Here is a 19,633-nt window from a genome sequence, read left to right on the forward strand (position 1 = left end):
TGCATTGTGCTTTCACTGTTTTCATGCATGGTGCTCTCACTGTTTATAATGCATCGTGCTCTCACTGCATATAATGCTTGGTATCTCACTGTTTATAATGCATGTTGCTCCCACTGCTTAAAATGCATGGAGCTCTCACTGTTTATAATGCATGGTGCTCTCACTGTTTATAATGCATGGTGCTCTCACTGTTTATAATGCATCGTGCTCTAACTGCTTATAATGCATTGTGCTTTCACTGTTATAATGCATGGTGCTCTCACTGTTTATAATGCATGGTGCTCTCACTGTTTATAATGCATCGTGCTCTAACTGCTTATAATGCATGGTGCTATCACTCTTTATAATGCATGGTGCTCTCACTGTTTATAATGCATTGTGCTCTCACTGTTTAAAATGCATGGTGCTCTCACAGTTTAAAATGCATGTTGCTCTCACTGTTTAAAATGTACGGTGCTCTCACTGTTTATCATGCATGGTGCTCTCATTGTTTAAAATGCATGGTGCTCTCATTGTTTAAAATGCATCGTGCTCTCACTGTTAATAATGCATCGTGCTCTCACTGTTTATAATGCATGGTGCGCTCACTGTTTATAATGCATCGTGCTCTAACTGCTTATAATGCATTGTGCTTTCACTGTTATAATGCATGGTGCTCTCACTGTTTATAATGCATGGTGCTCTCACTGTTTATAATGCATGGTGCTCTCACTGTTTATAATGCATCGTGCTCTCACTGTATATAATGCTTGGTATCTCACCGTTTAAAATGCATGGTGCTCTCTCTGCCCATAATGCACGGTGCTCTCATTGTTTAAAATGCATGGTGCTCTCACTATTTATAATCCATGGTGCTATCACTCTTTATAATGCATGGTGCTCTCACTGTTTATAATGCATTGTGCTCTCACTGTTTAAAATGCATGGTGCTCTCACAGTTTAAAATGCATGTTGCTCTCACTGTTTAAAATGTACGGTGCTCTCACTGTTTATTATGCACAGTGCTCTCACTGTTTGTCATGCATGGTGCTCTCATTGTTTAAAATGCATGGTGCTCTCATTGTTTAAAATGCATCGTGCTCTCACAGTTTATAATGCATCGTGCTCTCACTGTTTATAATGCATGGTGCTCTCACTGTTTATAATGCATGGTGCGCTCACTGTTTATCATGCATGGTGCTCTCACTGTTTATCATGCATGGTGCTCTCACTGTTTAGAATGCACGGTGATCTCACTGTTAATAATGCATCGTGCTCTCACTGTTTTTAATGCATGGTGCTCTCACTGTTTATCATGCATGGTGCGCTCACTGTTTATCATGCATGGTGCTCTCACTGTTTATCATGCATGGTGCTCTCATTGTTTAAAATGCATGGTGCTCTCATTGTTTAAAATGCATCGTGCTCTCACTGTTAATAATGCATCGTGCTCTCACTGTTTATAATGCATGGTGCTCTCATTGTTTAAAATGCATGGTGCTCTCACTGTTAATAATGCATCGTGCTCTCACTGTTTATAATGCATGGTGCTCTCACTGTTAATAATGCATCGAGCTCTCACTGTTTATAATTCACGGTGCTCTCACTGTTTAAAATGCATGGTGCTCTCATTGTTTAAAATGCATCGTGCTCTCACTGTTAATAATGCATCGTGCTCTCACTGTTTATAATGCATGGTGCGCTCACTGTTTATAATGCATGGTGCTCTCATTGTTTAAAATGCATCGTGCTCTCACTGTTAATAATACATCGTGCTCTCACTGTTTATAATGCATGGTGCTCTCACTGTTTAAAATGCATGGTGCTGTCATTGTTTAAAATGCATCGTGCTCTCACTGTTAATAATGCATCGTGCTCTCACTGTTTATAATGCATGGTGCGCTCACTGTTTATAATGCATGGTGCTCTCATTGTTCACAATGCATGGTGCTCTCACTGTTTATAATGCTTGGTGATCTCACTGTTTCCAATGCATGGTGCTTTCACTGTTAAAAATGCATATTGGTCTTACTGTTCTTTATCAATGATGCTCTCACAGTTTATAATGCATGATGCTCTCACTGTTTATAATGCATGATGCTCTCACTGTTTATAATGCATGGTGCTCACACTGTTTATAATGCATTGTGCACTTATTGTTTTAAAAGCATGGTGCTCTCACTGCTAATAATGCATGGTACTCTCACTGCTTACAATGCATGGTGCTCTCACTGCTTACAATGCATGGTGCTCTCACTGCTTACAATGCATGGTGCTCTCACTGCTTACAACGCATGGTGCTCTCACTGCTAAGAATACACGGTGCTCTCAATGTTTATAATGCATCGTGCTCTCACTGTTTATAATGCATCGTGCTCTCACTGTTTATAATGCATGGTGCTCTCACAGTTTATAATGCATGGTGCTCTCACTGTTTAAAATGCATGGTGCTCTCACTGTTTATAATGCACGGTGCTCTCACTGTTTATAATTCACGGTGCTCTCACTGTTTATAATGCACAGTGCTCTCACTGTTTATCATGCATGGTGCTCTCATTGTTTAAAATGCATGGTGCTCTCATTGTTTAAAATGCATCGTGCTCTCACTGTTAATAATGCATCGTGCTCTCACTGTTTATAATGCATGGTGCGCTCACTGTTTATAATGCATGGTGCTCTCATTGTTCACAATGCATGGTGCTCTCATTGTTTATAATGCTTGGTGATCTCACTGTTTCCAATGCATGGTGCTTTCACTGTTAAAAATGCATATTGGTCTTACTGTTCTTAATCAATGCTGCTCTCACAGTTTATAATGCATGATGCTCTCACTGTTTATAATGCATGGTGCTCACACTGTTTATAATGCATGGTGCTCTTACTGTTTTAAAAGCATGGTGCTCTCACTGCTAATAATGCATGGTGCTCTCACTGCTTACAATGCATGGTGCTCTCACTGCTTACAATGCATGGTGCTCTCACTGCTTACAACGCATGGTGCTCTCACTGCTAAGAATACACGGTGCTCTCAATGTTTATAATGCATCGTGCTCTCACTGTTTATAATGCATCGTGCTCTCACTGTTTATAATGCATGGTGCTCTCACAGTTTATAATGCATGGTGCTCTCACTGTTTAAAATGCATGGTGCTCTCACTGTTTATAATGCACGGTGGTCTCACTGTTTAAAATGCATGGTGCTCTCTCTGTTTAAAATGAATGGTGCTCTCACTGCTTGTAATGCGTGGTGCTCTCACTGTACATAATGCATGGTGCTCTCACTATTTATAATGCATGGTGCTCTCACTGTTTATAATGCATGTTGCTCTCACTGTTTATAATGCATGTTTCTCTCACTGTTTATAATGCATGGTGCTCTCACTGTTTCAGATGCATGGTGCTCTCACTGTTTAAAATGCATGGTGCTCTCACTCTTTATAATGCATGGTGCTCTCACTGCTTACAATGCTTGGTGCTCTCACTGTTTATAATGCATGTTGCTCTCACTCTTTAACGTGCATGGTGCTCTGACTGTTTATAGTGCATGGTGCTCCCACTGTTTCCAATGCAAGGTTCTCTCACTGTTTATAATGCATATTGATCTCACTTTTCATAATCAACGCTCCTCTCACTGTTTGTAATGCATGGTGCTCTCACTATTTATAATGCATGGTGCTCTCACAGTTTAAAATGCATTGGTCTCTCACTGTTGATAATGCATGGTGCTCTCACTCTTTATAATGCATGGTGCTCTCACTGCTTACAATGCATGGTGCTCTCACTGCTTACAATGCATGGTGCTCCCACTGTTTCTAATGCAAGGTGTTCTCACTGTTTATAATGCATATTGGTCTCACTGTTCATAATCAATGCTCCTCTCACTGTTTGTAATTCATGGTGCTCTCACAGTTTATAATGCATGGTGCTCTGACTGTTTAAAATGCATTGGTCTCTCACTGTTGATAATGCATCGTACTCTCACTGTTTAAAATACATGGTGCTCTCACTGCTTATCATGCATGGCGCTCTCACTGTTTATAATGCTTGGTATCTCACTGTTTATAATGCATTGTGCTCCCACTGTTCATAATGCATGGTGTTCTGACAGTTTATAATGCATGGTGCTCTGACTGCTTAATGTGCATGGTGCTCTCACTGCTTATAATGCATGGTGCACTCACTGTATATAATGCATGGAGCTCTCACTGTTTTAAATGCATGGTGCTCTCACTGCTTACAATGCATTGTGCTCTCACAGTTTATAATGCATGGTGATCTCACTGTTTTAAATGCACGGTGCTCTCATTGTTTAAAATGCATGGTGCTCTCACAGTTTTAGATGCATGGTGCTCTCACTGCATTCAATGCATTGTGCTTTCACTGTTTATAATGCACGGTGCTCTCACTGTTTTAAATCCACAGTGCTCTCACTGTTTAAAATGCATGGTGCTCCCACTGTTTAAAATGCATGGTGCTCTGACTGTTTATAATGCATTGTGGTCTCACTGTTTATTATGCATGGTGCTCTCACTTTTATAATGCATGGTCCTCTCACTGTTTAAAATGTGCGGTGCTCTCACTGTTCATAATGCATGGTGCTCTCACTGTTTATAATGCACGGTGCTCTCACTGTTTATAATGCCCGGTGTTCTCACGGTTTATAATGCATGGTGCTCTCACTGTTTAAAATGCACGGTGCTCTCACTGTTTAAAATGCACGGTGCTCTCACTGTTCATAATGCATGGTGCTCTCACTGTTTATAATGCACGGTGCTCTCACTGTTTAAAATGCACGGTGCTCCCACTGTTCATAATGCATGGTGCTCTCACTGTTTAAAATGCATGGTTCTCTCACTGTTTATAATGCATGGTGCTCTCACTGTTTCAGATGCATGGTGCTCTCACTGTTTAAAATGCATGGTGCTCTCACTCTTTATAATGCATGGTGCTCTCACTGCTTACAATGCTTGGTGCTCTCACTGTTTATAATGCATGTTGCTCTCACTGTTTAAAATGTATGGTTCTCTCACTGTTTATAATGCATGGTGCTCTCACTGTTTAAAATGCAAGGTTCTCTCACTGTTTATAATGCATATTGATCTCACTTTTCATAATCAACGCTCCTCTCACTGTTTGTAATGCATGGTGCTCTCACTATTTATAATGCATGGTGCTCTCACAGTTTAAAATGCATTGGTCTCTCACTGTTGATAATGCATGGTGCTCTCACTCTTTATAATGCATGGTGCTCTCACTGCTTACAATGCATGGTGCTCTCACTGCTTACAATGCATGGTGCTCCCACTGTTTCTAATGCAAGGTGTTCTCACTGTTTATAATGCATATTGGTCTCACTGTTCATAATCAATGCTCCTCTCACTGTTTGTAATTCATGGTGCTCTCACAGTTTATAATGCATGGTGCTCTGACTGTTTAAAATGCATTGGTCTCTCACTGTTGATAATGCATCGTACTCTCACTGTTTAAAATACATGGTGCTCTCACTGCTTATCATGCATGGCGCTCTCACTGTTTATAATGCTTGGTATCTCACTGTTTATAATGCATTGTGCTCCCACTGTTCATAATGCATGGTGTTCTGACAGTTTATAATGCATGGTGCTCTGACTGCTTAATGTGCATGGTGCTCTCACTGCTTATAATGCATGGTGCACTCACTGTATATAATGCATGGAGCTCTCACTGTTTTAAATGCATGGTGCTCTCACTGCTTACAATGCATTGTGCTCTCACAGTTTATAATGCATGGTGATCTCACTGTTTTAAATGCACGGTGCTCTCATTGTTTAAAATGCATGGTGCTCTCACAGTTTTAGATGCATGGTGCTCTCACTGCATTCAATGCATTGTGCTTTCACTGTTTATAATGCACGGTGCTCTCACTGTTTTAAATCCACAGTGCTCTCACTGTTTAAAATGCATGGTGCTCCCACTGTTTAAAATGCATGGTGCTCTGACTGTTTATAATGCATTGTGGTCTCACTGTTTATTATGCATGGTGCTCTCACTTTTATAATGCATGGTCCTCTCACTGTTTAAAATGTGCGGTGCTCTCACTGTTCATAATGCATGGTGCTCTCACTGTTTATAATGCACGGTGCTCTCACTGTTTATAATGCCCGGTGTTCTCACGGTTTATAATGCATGGTGCTCTCACTGTTTAAAATGCACGGTGCTCTCACTGTTTAAAATGCACGGTGCTCTCACTGTTCATAATGCATGGTGCTCTCACTGTTTATAATGCACGGTGCTCTCACTGTTTAAAATGCACGGTGCTCCCACTGTTCATAATGCATGGTGCTCTCACTGTTTAAAATGCATGGTTCTCTCACTGTTTATAATGCATGGTGCTCTCACTGTTTAAAATGCATGGTGCTCTCACTGTTTAAAATGCATGGTTCTCTCACTGTTTAAAATGCACGGTGCTCTCACTGTTCATAATGCATGGTGCTCTCACTGTTTAAAATGCATGGTGCTCTCACTGTTTAAAATGTATGGTTCTCTCACTGTTTATAATGCATGGTGCTCTCACTGTTTAAAATGCATGGTTCTCTCACTGTTTTAAATGCACGGTGCTCTCACTTTTTATAATGCATCGTGGTCTCACTGTTCATAATCAATGCTGCTCTCACTGTTTACAATGCACGGTGCTCTCTCTGCTTATATTGCATGGTGCCCTCACTGTTTATAATGCACGGTGATCTCACTGTTTATAATGCACAGTGCTCTCACTGTTTATAATTCATGTTGCTCTCACTGCTTATTATGCATGGTGCTCTCACTGTTTAAAGTGCATGGTGCTCTCCCTGCGACAAATGCATATTGCTCTCACTGTTTAGAATACATGGTGCTCTCACTGTTTATAATGCATGGGGCTCTCACTGTTTATAATGCACGGTGCTCCAACTGTATAAAATGCATATTGGTCTCACTGATCATAATCCATGCTGCTCTCACTGATTATAATGCATGGTGCTCTCACTGGTTATAATGAATGGTGCTCTCACTGTTTATAATGCATGGTGCTCTCACTGTTATAATGCACGGTGCTCTCACTGTTTATAATGCACGGTGCTCTCACTGTTTATCATGTACGGTGCTCTCACTGTTTATAATGCATCGTGCTCTCACTGTATATAATGCTTGGTATCTCACCGTTTAAAATGCATGGTGCTCTCTCTGCCCATAATGCACGGTGCTCTCATTGTTTAAAATGCATGGTGCTCTCACTATTTATAATCCATGGTGCTATCACTCTTTATAATGCATGGTGCTCTCACTGTTTATAATGCATTGTGCTCTCACTGTTTAAAATGCATGGTGCTCTCACAGTTTAAAATGCATGTTGCTCTCACTGTTTAAAATGTACGGTGCTCTCACTGTTTATTATGCACAGTGCTCTCACTGTTTGTCATGCATGGTGCTCTCATTGTTTAAAATGCATGGTGCTCTCATTGTTTAAAATGCATCGTGCTCTCACAGTTTATAATGCATCGTGCTCTCACTGTTTATAATGCATGGTGCTCTCACTGTTTATAATGCATGGTGCGCTCACTGTTTATCATGCATGGTGCTCTCACTGTTTATCATGCATGGTGCTCTCACTGTTTAGAATGCACGGTGATCTCACTGTTAATAATGCATCGTGCTCTCACTGTTTTTAATGCATGGTGCTCTCACTGTTTATCATGCATGGTGCGCTCACTGTTTATCATGCATGGTGCTCTCACTGTTTATCATGCATGGTGCTCTCATTGTTTAAAATGCATGGTGCTCTCATTGTTTAAAATGCATCGTGCTCTCACTGTTAATAATGCATCGTGCTCTCACTGTTTATAATGCATGGTGCTCTCATTGTTTAAAATGCATGGTGCTCTCACTGTTAATAATGCATCGTGCTCTCACTGTTTATAATGCATGGTGCTCTCACTGTTAATAATGCATCGAGCTCTCACTGTTTATAATTCACGGTGCTCTCACTGTTTAAAATGCATGGTGCTCTCATTGTTTAAAATGCATCGTGCTCTCACTGTTAATAATGCATCGTGCTCTCACTGTTTATAATGCATGGTGCGCTCACTGTTTATAATGCATGGTGCTCTCATTGTTTAAAATGCATCGTGCTCTCACTGTTAATAATACATCGTGCTCTCACTGTTTATAATGCATGGTGCTCTCACTGTTTAAAATGCATGGTGCTGTCATTGTTTAAAATGCATCGTGCTCTCACTGTTAATAATGCATCGTGCTCTCACTGTTTATAATGCATGGTGCGCTCACTGTTTATAATGCATGGTGCTCTCATTGTTCACAATGCATGGTGCTCTCACTGTTTATAATGCTTGGTGATCTCACTGTTTCCAATGCATGGTGCTTTCACTGTTAAAAATGCATATTGGTCTTACTGTTCTTAATCAATGATGCTCTCACAGTTTATAATGCATGATGCTCTCACTGTTTATAATGCATGATGCTCTCACTGTTTATAATGCATGGTGCTCACACTGTTTATAATGCATTGTGCACTTATTGTTTTAAAAGCATGGTGCTCTCACTGCTAATAATGCATGGTACTCTCACTGCTTACAATGCATGGTGCTCTCACTGCTTACAATGCATGGTGCTCTCACTGCTTACAATGCATTGTGCTCTCACTGCTTACAACGCATGGTGCTCTCACTGCTAAGAATACACGGTGCTCTCAATGTTTATAATGCATCGTGCTCTCACTGTTTATAATGCATCGTGCTCTCACTGTTTATAATGCATGGTGCTCTCACAGTTTATAATGCATGGTGCTCTCACTGTTTAAAATGCATGGTGCTCTCACTGTTTATAATGCACGGTGCTCTCACTGTTTATAATTCACGGTGCTCTCACTGTTTATAATGCACAGTGCTCTCACTGTTTATCATGCATGGTGCTCTCATTGTTTAAAATGCATGGTGCTCTCATTGTTTAAAATGCATCGTGCTCTCACTGTTAATAATGCATCGTGCTCTCACTGTTTATAATGCATGGTGCGCTCACTGTTTATAATGCATGGTGCTCTCATTGTTCACAATGCATGGTGCTCTCATTGTTTATAATGCTTGGTGATCTCACTGTTTCCAATGCATGGTGCTTTCACTGTTAAAAATGCATATTGGTCTTACTGTTCTTAATCAATGCTGCTCTCACAGTTTATAATGCATGATGCTCTCACTGTTTATAATGCATGGTGCTCACACTGTTTATAATGCATGGTGCTCTTACTGTTTTAAAAGCATGGTGCTCTCACTGCTAATAATGCATGGTGCTCTCACTGCTTACAATGCATGGTGCTCTCACTGCTTACAATGCATGGTGCTCTCACTGCTTACAACGCATGGTGCTCTCACTGCTAAGAATACACGGTGCTCTCAATGTTTATAATGCATCGTGCTCTCACTGTTTATAATGCATCGTGCTCTCACTGTTTATAATGCATGGTGCTCTCACAGTTTATAATGCATGGTGCTCTCACTGTTTAAAATGCATGGTGCTCTCACTGTTTATAATGCACGGTGGTCTCACTGTTTAAAATGCATGGTGCTCTCTCTGTTTAAAATGAATGGTGCTCTCACTGCTTGTAATGCGTGGTGCTCTCACTGTACATAATGCATGGTGCTCTCACTATTTATAATGCATGGTGCTCTCACTGTTTATAATGCATGTTGCTCTCACTGTTTATAATGCATGTTTCTCTCACTGTTTATAATGCATGGTGCTCTCACTGTTTCAGATGCATGGTGCTCTCACTGTTTAAAATGCATGGTGCTCTCACTCTTTATAATGCATGGTGCTCTCACTGCTTACAATGCTTGGTGCTCTCACTGTTTATAATGCATGTTGCTCTCACTCTTTAACGTGCATGGTGCTCTGACTGTTTATAGTGCATGGTGCTCCCACTGTTTCCAATGCAAGGTTCTCTCACTGTTTATAATGCATATTGATCTCACTTTTCATAATCAACGCTCCTCTCACTGTTTGTAATGCATGGTGCTCTCACTATTTATAATGCATGGTGCTCTCACAGTTTAAAATGCATTGGTCTCTCACTGTTGATAATGCATGGTGCTCTCACTCTTTATAATGCATGGTGCTCTCACTGCTTACAATGCATGGTGCTCTCACTGCTTACAATGCATGGTGCTCCCACTGTTTCTAATGCAAGGTGTTCTCACTGTTTATAATGCATATTGGTCTCACTGTTCATAATCAATGCTCCTCTCACTGTTTGTAATTCATGGTGCTCTCACAGTTTATAATGCATGGTGCTCTGACTGTTTAAAATGCATTGGTCTCTCACTGTTGATAATGCATCGTACTCTCACTGTTTAAAATACATGGTGCTCTCACTGCTTATCATGCATGGCGCTCTCACTGTTTATAATGCTTGGTATTTCACTGTTTATAATGCATTGTGCTCCCACTGTTCATAATGCATGGTGTTCTGACAGTTTATAATGCATGGTGCTCTGACTGCTTAATGTGCATGGTGCTCTCACTGCTTATAATGCATGGTGCACTCACTGTATATAATGCATGGAGCTCTCACTGTTTTAAATGCATGGTGCTCTCACTGCTTACAATGCATTGTGCTCTCACAGTTTATAATGCATGGTGATCTCACTGTTTTAAATGCACGGTGCTCTCATTGTTTAAAATGCATGGTGCTCTCACAGTTTTAGATGCATGGTGCTCTCACTGCATTCAATGCATTGTGCTTTCACTGTTTATAATGCACGGTGCTCTCACTGTTTTAAATCCACAGTGCTCTCACTGTTTAAAATGCATGGTGCTCCCACTGTTTAAAATGCATGGTGCTCTGACTGTTTATAATGCATTGTGGTCTCACTGTTTATTATGCATGGTGCTCTCACTTTTATAATGCATGGTCCTCTCACTGTTTAAAATGTGCGGTGCTCTCACTGTTCATAATGCATGGTGCTCTCACTGTTTATAATGCACGGTGCTCTCACTGTTTATAATGCCCGGTGTTCTCACGGTTTATAATGCATGGTGCTCTCACTGTTTAAAATGCACGGTGCTCTCACTGTTTAAAATGCACGGTGCTCTCACTGTTCATAATGCATGGTGCTCTCACTGTTTATAATGCACGGTGCTCTCACTGTTTAAAATGCACGGTGCTCCCACTGTTCATAATGCATGGTGCTCTCACTGTTTAAAATGCATGGTTCTCTCACTGTTTATAATGCATGGTGCTCTCACTGTTTCAGATGCATGGTGCTCTCACTGTTTAAAATGCATGGTGCTCTCACTCTTTATAATGCATGGTGCTCTCACTGCTTACAATGCTTGGTGCTCTCACTGTTTATAATGCATGTTGCTCTCACTGTTTAAAATGTATGGTTCTCTCACTGTTTATAATGCATGGTGCTCTCACTGTTTAAAATGCAAGGTTCTCTCACTGTTTATAATGCATATTGATCTCACTTTTCATAATCAACGCTCCTCTCACTGTTTGTAATGCATGGTGCTCTCACTATTTATAATGCATGGTGCTCTCACAGTTTAAAATGCATTGGTCTCTCACTGTTGATAATGCATGGTGCTCTCACTCTTTATAATGCATGGTGCTCTCACTGCTTACAATGCATGGTGCTCTCACTGCTTACAATGCATGGTGCTCCCACTGTTTCTAATGCAAGGTGTTCTCACTGTTTATAATGCATATTGGTCTCACTGTTCATAATCAATGCTCCTCTCACTGTTTGTAATTCATGGTGCTCTCACAGTTTATAATGCATGGTGCTCTGACTGTTTAAAATGCATTGGTCTCTCACTGTTGATAATGCATCGTACTCTCACTGTTTAAAATACATGGTGCTCTCACTGCTTATCATGCATGGCGCTCTCACTGTTTATAATGCTTGGTATCTCACTGTTTATAATGCATTGTGCTCCCACTGTTCATAATGCATGGTGTTCTGACAGTTTATAATGCATGGTGCTCTGACTGCTTAATGTGCATGGTGCTCTCACTGCTTATAATGCATGGTGCACTCACTGTATATAATGCATGGAGCTCTCACTGTTTTAAATGCATGGTGCTCTCACTGCTTACAATGCATTGTGCTCTCACAGTTTATAATGCATGGTGATCTCACTGTTTTAAATGCACGGTGCTCTCATTGTTTAAAATGCATGGTGCTCTCACAGTTTTAGATGCATGGTGCTCTCACTGCATTCAATGCATTGTGCTTTCACTGTTTATAATGCACGGTGCTCTCACTGTTTTAAATCCACAGTGCTCTCACTGTTTAAAATGCATGGTGCTCCCACTGTTTAAAATGCATGGTGCTCTGACTGTTTATAATGCATTGTGGTCTCACTGTTTATTATGCATGGTGCTCTCACTTTTATAATGCATGGTCCTCTCACTGTTTAAAATGTGCGGTGCTCTCACTGTTCATAATGCATGGTGCTCTCACTGTTTATAATGCACGGTGCTCTCACTGTTTATAATGCCCGGTGTTCTCACGGTTTATAATGCATGGTGCTCTCACTGTTTAAAATGCACGGTGCTCTCACTGTTTAAAATGCACGGTGCTCTCACTGTTCATAATGCATGGTGCTCTCACTGTTTATAATGCACGGTGCTCTCACTGTTTAAAATGCACGGTGCTCCCACTGTTCATAATGCATGGTGCTCTCACTGTTTAAAATGCATGGTTCTCTCACTGTTTATAATGCATGGTGCTCTCACTGTTTAAAATGCATGGTGCTCTCACTGTTTAAAATGCATGGTTCTCTCACTGTTTAAAATGCACGGTGCTCTCACTGTTCATAATGCATGGTGCTCTCACTGTTTAAAATGCATGGTGCTCTCACTGTTTAAAATGTATGGTTCTCTCACTGTTTATAATGCATGGTGCTCTCACTGTTTAAAATGCATGGTTCTCTCACTGTTTTAAATGCACGGTGCTCTCACTTTTTATAATGCATCGTGGTCTCACTGTTCATAATCAATGCTGCTCTCACTGTTTACAATGCACGGTGCTCTCTCTGCTTATATTGCATGGTGCCCTCACTGTTTATAATGCACGGTGATCTCACTGTTTATAATGCACAGTGCTCTCACTGTTTATAATTCATGTTGCTCTCACTGCTTATTATGCATGGTGCTCTCACTGTTTAAAGTGCATGGTGCTCTCCCTGCGACAAATGCATATTGCTCTCACTGTTTAGAATACATGGTGCTCTCACTGTTTATAATGCATGGGGCTCTCACTGTTTATAATGCACGGTGCTCCAACTGTATAAAATGCATATTGGTCTCACTGATCATAATCCATGCTGCTCTCACTGATTATAATGCATGGTGCTCTCACTGGTTATAATGAATGGTGCTCTCACTGTTTATAATGCATGGTGCTCTCACTGTTATAATGCACGGTGCTCTCACTGTTTATAATGCACGGTGCTCTCACTGTTTATCATGTACGGTGCTCTCACTGTTTAGAATGCACGGTGCTCTCACTGTTTATAATGCACGGTGCTCTCACTGTATAAAATGCATATTGGTCTCACTGTTCATAATCAATGCTGCTCTCACTGTTTATAATGCATGGTGCTCTCACTGTTAATAATGCTCGGTGCTCTCACTGTTTAAAATGCACGGTGCTCTCACTGTTTATAATGCACGGTGCTATCACTGTTTATAATGCACGGTGCTCTCACTGTATAAAATGCATATTGGTCTCACTGTTCATAATCAATGCTGCTCTCACTGTTTATAATGCATGGTGCTCTCACTTTTTTAAATGCATGGTGCTCTCACTGATAACAATGCATGCTGCTCTGACTGTTTAAAATGCTTGGTGCTCTCACTGTTTATAATGCATGGTGCTCTCACTTTTTTAAATGCATGGTGCTCTCACTGATAACAATGCATGCTGCTATGACTGTTTAAAATGCTTGGTGCTCTCACTTTTATAATGCATGGTGCTCTCACTGTTTCTAATGCATGGTCGTCCAACTCTTTATAATGCATGTTGCTCTCTTAAAATCTATCGATCTCAGCTTTGAATATAACTCAAAGACTGAGCATCCACAGCCCTCTGGGTTGTAGAGAATTCCAAACATTCACAATCCTTTGAGTGAAGAAATGTTTCCTCATGTCGGTCCTAAATGGCCGACCCCTTATCTTGAGACTATGAGCTCCAGTTCTTGACTCTCCAGCCAGGGGAATCAAACTCTCAGCATCGACCCTGTCAAGCCGTCCAAGAATTTTATACATTTCAATGCGATCACCTCTCATTCTTCTAAACTCCACCGAATATTGGCCAATTTTACACAATATTTCCTCATACTACAATTGCAGTACGACCTCCTTACTCTTATATTCCAACACCCTTACAATAAAGGCTAACAGATCATTTCCCTTCCTCACTCTCATTAGACCCTTGGCAACTCAGTATTTCCAGCATGTTTTTCCTCTTTTCCTTCTTTCGGGAAAAGAAATGAAGGTTGAAATCATTTTACTATAATGACACCCTATTATGTTTTGGAAACAATATCCAACTGAACTGCATCAAATTCGATTGTAAACTTCAGAGTTCCTGATGGAAATAAACTAATAAGAACACTTAATTGCGATGGCCGGGAATCGAACCCTGGTCAACTGCGTGGAAGGCAGCTATGCTCACCACTATACCACCATCGCTGAAAATAACCAACAATAAAATAGTTGCCAAACATCAGATCCTGACCAGACACTGCAGGCTGTTGGATTTTGTTCTTCATTTTCACTGGTTTCTGACGGATCCTTTCTCGCTCTGTTGCAGTTCCTGTTTCCGCCCAGTAGATTTCACCAACCCCCAATCAATGGAAATTCCACACCAGCCAGTAATTCTTCACCTTATATCGGAATGAAGAGACAGTCGATACCTGCAATACTTGACCAGCTGGAAATACATTTTACCACAGCTCACATCAGCCTTTGAGTAAAGTTAAATAATTCCATTAAATCATTACAGAGACCTGACTACCAACTGGGCAGGAATGGCAGCTTAATATTCAAGTCTATCAGATCTTCAGAAAGGACAGGGAAATAGGGAAAGGAGGAGGAGCAGCAATATTACTAAAGGACAATATTACAGCAGTTCAAAGATAGAATATCAGTGAGGGTGAGCGGGCAGTGTAAACACTCTGAGAGAGACCCATCAAAAGTGCCCCCACTGTACTCCTCCAGAAGGTATAAGAAGGGCGAGTGCGGGAGGATTTCTTCATTCTTTGTGAAAGTGTTTGTGAGATTGTGGAAATGTCTGGAAGAGGAAAAACCGGCGGTAAAGCTCGGTCCAAGGCCAAGTCTCGCTCATCCCGGGCCGGACTGCAGTTCCCTGTTACCCGTGTTCACAGGCTCCTGCGAAAGGGGAACTATGCTGAACGTGTGGGTGCCGGAGCCCCGGTCTATCTGGCTGCTGTGCATCAAGTATCTGACGGCTGAAATCCTCGAGCTGCCCGGCAACGCGGCCCTGGACAAACAAGAAGACCCGCCTCACCCCCAGACACCTGCAGCTGGCCATCCGCAACGACGAGGAGCTCAACAAGCTGCTGGGACGGGTGACCATCGCTCAGGGTGCTGTCTGATATCCAGGCCGTGCTGATGCCGAAGAAAACCAGCATTGTGAGCTGCAAGAGCAAGTAAACCGGCCAAGGCTTAATCTGATAACCCAAAGGACAGGACCAACCTTATTGAAATCTTTGAAGAAGGAACAGAAAGTGTAGACAAGTTTAATGCAGTAGATGTGATATATTTGGGTTTTCCGAAGGCCTTCTATAATGTACCACATTGTAGACTCATGGCTAAGTTCGGAGCACGTGGAGTCAGGTCAGTTGGGTACAAAATTGAAAGCCGAGAATAGAGGTTAAGGGTCGCTACTCAGAGTGGCAAAACGTGGGAAGTGGAGTTCCAGGTGATGGGACCACTGTTCTTCACAATTTACATTAACGATTTGGATTCGGGAATCGGAAGTACAATTCCAAAATTTGTGGACGACACCAACTTGGGGGATTTCGTTAATACAAAGGAAGAAAGCATCAAAATGCAAGAGGGCATTAATAAACTTGCAGAATGAAGAATCAGGAGGTCACACACTGCTTGGATAATAAGAGTCTAAACGGGATAGAGGAGCAAAGGGATCTAGTGGTACAGATACACAAATTACTAAAAGTAACGACCCAGGTTAATCAGGTCATAAAAAGACAAATCAAACACTAGGATTCATTTCTAGAGGGATAGAGTTGAAAAGCAAAGAAGTCATGTTAAACTTGTATATAACCTTGTTTAGACCAGACTTGGAATACTGCGAACAGGTCTCGTCTCCATATTATAGACATCGGGGCATTGGAGAAGGTGCAAACAAGATTCACAAGGATGATACCAGAAATGAGAGGATATTCTTATCAGGAAAGGCTGAACAGACTGGGTCTCGTTTCACAAGAAAAGAGAAGGCTGAGGGTTGATCTGATCGAGGTTTTGAAGATAATGATAGGGTTTGTTCGGATAGATGTAGAGAAAATGTTTACACTTGTGGGGAGTCCAAAACTTCAGGTAATAAATATAAAATATTCACTAATAAATCAAATAGGGAATTCAGGAGAAATTGCTTTACCCAGAGAGTGGTTAGAATGTGGAACTTGCAACTACGAGGTTGTATCTGAGGCAAATAACATAGGGACATTTAAGGGGAAGATAGATCAGCACATGAGGGAGAAAGGAATAGAAGGATATGCCGATAGGGTTCGATGAAGTAAGGAAGGAGGAGGCTCATCAGCAGCATAAACGCTGGCATAGATTAGTTGGGCAGAATGGCCTGTTTCTGTGCTGTAGGTTCAATGTAACTCGATGTAAAGGCTCTTTTCAGAGCCACCCTCTGTATCTGTGAAAGGGCTGGTTACTGTCTGAAGGGAGACCCTGATATCATGCTCCCAGTGTGGCTTTGAGCTGCTTTTGTTTCGTTGTGGACGAGATGAGGAATTAATGGGACTGGAGTCGGGGCAGTGACCACAGTCCGGTACTTTAAACGGTGACTTATAGATCCCAGCCCACACATCACCAGGTTTCTTGTATTTATTTAAACTACTTGCCATGCTGGGCTCGTAAAGAATCACCAGAACTGCTCGACTCACCTTTCTACATCTGTGGAATTCAGCGCTTCGCTCCGTTTCTGTTCTATTTTGTTGGATTATTTACATAACGCATCAAACTCACTGGGGAATCACTGAAATGTAACTCTGTACAGAAACAAATAACAGTGAATTGCCTGGTGCCCAGGAGATCAGGAACATGACTCGCCTTTCGTCCTGTTAACGAGTAAACCGTGTTTAGATTCCACCGACCCGCTTTGGTTCCATATGGGGGATTAAACAGAGAAATCGGGAGGGGAGGAGACAGTCAGAGTGACAGAGCGGAGAGTGGCCTCTGATCTTCCAGCTCCACCTCCAGTTCTCTCCATTCGACAGTTTCAAACCGTTTATCGATAATAGAACCGAACCTCAGCGCTCCGCACAAACCCTGACAGACCCGGGCTTCATATTCAAGGATTCCCAAAAACCCGAAGCTTTCAAATAAGCCCCGTTACAATGAGAAATCGTTAATATTCCTGCCTAAATACAGTCCATTCAATAACAAGTCAACTCGGCTCCTCCATTTCAGTCTGTTTCCCTGTTCTATCTCCCCACACATCCCCTCCCAGACGGGTTCAGCGTTTCACAAACACCTTATTGCAGCTTATTTGGAGAATCTCATCTGTTGGGGTTTGAGTTATGACGCGGAGTTTCTCCGCCAGTGTTACCGTCTCACAGAGACTCTCGACCTGAATCTGTGAAAGGATTATGACCATGAACTGGGACTGGAGCCGAAACATCCCCAGTTACAGTGAGGCCCGGCCCGGACATCTCATTCTCTCTATTTTATATCAGACGGTATCCCACTTTCATGTCCAGCAAAAGAGAGAGAGAGAGAGACAGTATCAGTCTTACACTTCCGATCTGTGTCCAAATCACGCTCAATAGCAGTATCCACCTTCATATACAGCACCAGAGAGAGAGAGGGAGGCAGACACGGTGAGAGAGACAGAGAGAGCGGTGAGACACAGTGACAGACAGACGTTAACAGTATTAGTTCCAGACTGACCGGGAAAGTGCGATTTTATCCAGAAAGATCGCGTTGGAGAGACAGAAGATGCAATCACATCTCTCACTGATATTGTACAAGGATCAGAAACACTATTAATCCCACACTCAGGGACAGTACAGAGAGGGACAGAAACAATGGGTCACATTTAACCCTCTAATGCCTGTTGTACTATCTGCAGTTTTACAGCTCAGGGCTGTTCGATATTACTCTCAGTGACCTACAGTTTCACTCCGGTTAAATTAATCTGCGACTGTTGCTGCCTGATATTAACCCTACACGGTCCCAGCAAATACACCGACTCCCACTTTCCTCCCATGTTTCTCCAGGATTGGTTTGAGAAATCCTCTCTCAGTCACACATCATAGGGGCCATTAATGAAGAGAATCCATTGGCTGATTTCACAGCCGCTCACTTTATCTCTGAAAGGCTCTTTACCATCAAAAGACCCCTAGAGAAACAGCAGGGATAGAAACATCTAGTTTAATAGTTGGAGATTGTAAAGTCAGTCTGGATTCCAGCGTTAGGCACTGGTGGAATCCCATCTGTTTCCCATTCGGGTTCCTGTTCCTGCACTGCCTGTGGACCCCATTCCCTCTGACCTTTCCCCCAGTCCCACTTCCTTTGCTCAGACTCGGAAAAATTCCAATTGGGGAAAGTTTCCATCGATTTTTGGATTGGGAATTGTGGGCGCCATTCCCTCAGTGAGCGGAAGAAGATGGTTTAAAACAGCCGGGAATGGAGAGATCACGGCCCCCGGGGGAAGGGAGCAAAGAGCAGCCTCGTTACAGCAGATCATCGCTTCGGGACCGTGTCCGCAGATGGGCTCAGACATCGGCATTGAGTCCGGGGGAAGGTCAGGGGGAGTCCGGGGGCTGTTTGTAAGAGGCGGAGTGGATCAGGAACTGGTCCCGGAACATGGAGTGAGAGGGGGGAAGGGAGAGGTCATTCTCGGACTGTGTGTGTACAGGGTGTGTCCAGGGGAAGGGAGAGAGAATGGGAAGAACCTGCTATTAAATTCATTGCTGCTTTCTCTCCCCAAACCAGGAGTGAATGGTCCTGGTTTAGTTCCAGCCTCACCCTGTTTATTGTTATTGGATAGTGAAGAGTGGAAACAGAGCCGGACAGTAAGGATGTGGGGAGTTATACAAAGAGCTTCTATTGCAGGCATCAGGTGAGAAGTGTCAAGGACACATTTTAAACTGCGGCTGTTTGGTTTCCGTTGAACGGTTAGTCCCATGGGAGAGGGGATTAGAAACCTGACCTGTACAAAGGTCCCTGCTACATCGGGTCGTCCCATTCATGGATCGGTGCAGGGGTTGGGCCGTGTCTGGATGTTATTAAATTGTTGTAAAACAGCCCAACACACCTGGTATGCAGAAGCGGAGTGCTGCAGTACTGCAGTGGAGTCAGACACTGACACTGTTTGTATCACTGGATTTCATTTGT

The 19,633-nt window shown here is 42.2% G+C and overlaps 1 non-coding gene across 1 annotated transcript; it reads right to left on the reverse strand.

Moving 5' to 3' along the window:
• Positions 1–14,638: 14,638 nt before the first annotated feature.
• trnag-ucc (transfer RNA glycine (anticodon UCC)) lies at positions 14,639–14,710 on the reverse strand. Its single transcript has one exon. It is a non-coding gene; the product is annotated as a tRNA-Gly (tRNA).
• Positions 14,711–19,633: the final 4,923 nt, after the last annotated feature.

The sequence above is a fragment of the Heptranchias perlo genome, unplaced genomic scaffold (genome assembly GCF_035084215.1).
Source record: "Heptranchias perlo isolate sHepPer1 unplaced genomic scaffold, sHepPer1.hap1 HAP1_SCAFFOLD_63, whole genome shotgun sequence".
Lineage (NCBI taxonomy): Eukaryota > Metazoa > Chordata > Chondrichthyes > Hexanchiformes > Hexanchidae > Heptranchias > Heptranchias perlo.